The sequence below is a fragment of the Otolemur garnettii genome, unplaced genomic scaffold, assembly GCF_000181295.1.
Source record: "Otolemur garnettii isolate 467f Iridium unplaced genomic scaffold, OtoGar3 scaffold00104, whole genome shotgun sequence".
NCBI classification, from domain to species: domain Eukaryota; kingdom Metazoa; phylum Chordata; class Mammalia; order Primates; family Galagidae; genus Otolemur; species Otolemur garnettii.
The window spans coordinates 1,879,165-1,881,397 of NW_003852499.1; positions in this window are offsets into that span (position 1 = coordinate 1,879,165).

Here is a 2,233-nt window from a genome sequence, read left to right on the forward strand (position 1 = left end):
GAGGGTGGCCTTTCAAAAATACATAATCTGATCATGTTTCTCTCCTGCTTCTCTCCTACAGTGTGCCTCCTTATGACTAGCTTGTCCTATGGGGAATAACATTTACATTCCTTAAGGAGGCATATAAGACTTCCGGACCCGGGACCTCCTTCCTTGGTCACATCTCTCATGCTTCCCTCTTTACCCAATCTATCCCTCTTTCTTACCTTTTCCTTTTCTTTCTTTCTTTTTTTTTTTTTTTGAGACAGTCTCATTTGTCACACTAGATAGAATGCTTTGGCGTCACAGCTCACAGCAATCTCAAACTCTTGGGCTCAAGTGATTCTCTTGCCTCGGCCTCCCAAGTAGCTGGGACTATAGGCATCTGCCACAACTTTCAGCTATTTTTAGAAATGGGGGTCTCACTCTTGCTCATGCTGATTTAGAAACTGTGAGCTCAGGCAATCCACCCACCTTGGCCTCCCAGAGTGCTAGGATTATAATCTCCTTGCCTTTTTTTTTTTTTTGAGACAGAGTCTCAGTTTATCGCCCTCAGTAGAGTGCTGTGGCGGCACAGCTAACAGCAATCTCCAACTCCTGAGCTTAGGCGATTCTCTTGCCTCGGTCTCCCGAGTAGCAGGGACTACAGGTGTCCGCCACAAAGCCTGGCTATTTTTTTGTTGCAGTTTGGCTTGGGCCATTTTAAACCCGCCTACCCACTGAGCCACAGGCACCGCCCCCTTCTTGCTTTTTTCACGCTGACCTGTCTGGAATGCCTTCTACATGCAGCAACCCTAACCCTAATTCTGCTTGGAACTGGCCCCTCTCAGGTCAATTCCTAGTCATCCTTCAAGACTCAGCCCAGGTATCACCTCTTCCAGGATACTTTCCTTTCCTAACTACTAGAACATTGGTTAAGAGTTTTATTCTTTTGGCCAGGCACAGCGGCTCACGCCTGTAATCCTAGCACTCTGGGAGGCCAACTGGGCAGATTGCTTGAGTTCACAAGTTCGAGACCAACCTGAGCAAAAAGCGAGACCCCATCTCTACTAAAAATAGAAAAACTGAGGCAAGAGGATAGCTTGAGCCCAAGAGTTGGAGATTGCTGTGAGCTATGATCTCTACCCAGGGGACAGCTTGAGACTCTGTCTCAAAAAGAAAAAAAGAGGCCAGATGCAGTCACTCATGCCTGTAATCCCAGGGAGCTGAGATTGAGCGGATTGGGAAGCTGAGGTGATTGGACTGCCTGTGCTCACAAGTTTGAGACCAGCCTAAGCAAGAGCAAGACCCCATCTCTCTAAGATAGCCAGGTGTTGTGGCAGGCACCTGTAGTCCCAGCTACTTGGGAGGCTGAGGCAAGAGAATCACTTGAGCCCAAGAGTTTGAGGTTGTTTGAGTTGAGCTGTGATGCCACAGCACTCTACTAAGGGCGACAAAGTGAGACTCTATCTAAAAAAAAGAAGAGAGGCTTGCTCGGCACCTGTGGCTCAAGCAGCTAAGGCACCAGTCACATACACATGAGCTGGCAGGTTCAAATCCAGCCTGGGCCACCAAATAACAATGATGGCTGCAATCAAAAAAAAAAAAAAGTTGGGCGTTGTGGCAGGCAGGCAGGATAAGAGAGTCTTATCCTTTTCTTCCTTTTTTTTTTTTTGAGACAGAGTCTCACACTGTCACCCTGGGTAGAGTGCCATGGAGTCACAGCTCAAAGCAAGCTCAAATTCTTGGGCTCAAGCAATTCTTTTGCTTCAGCCTCCCAAGTAGCTGGGACTACAGGCACCTGCCAATTTTTTGGTTGCAGTTGTCATTGTTGCTTAGTATACCCAGGCCAGGTTCAAACCCATCATCCTAGGTGTATGTGGACAGCGCTCTTGCCGACTGAGCTACAGGCACTTTCCCCAAACTCAAGGTTTTGTTCTTTTTTGTTTTGTTTGAGACAGAACCTCACTTTGTTTGTTGCCCTGGGTAGAGTGCTTTGGTGTCACAGCTCACAGCAACTTCAAACTCTTGGGCTCAAGCGATTCTCTTGCCTCAGCCACTCAAGTAGCTGGAACTACAAGGCGCCCACCACAATGCCCGGCTATTTTTAGGGATGAGGTCTTGCTCTGGCTCAGGCTGGTCTCAAACATGTGAGCTCAGGTAATCCACCAGCCTTGGCTTCCTAGAGTGCTAGGATTACAGGTGTGAGCCGCAGCACTTGGTCCATTTCACCACTGTATTATATTGTTCCCATACAGTCAGCACTCTGTAAATG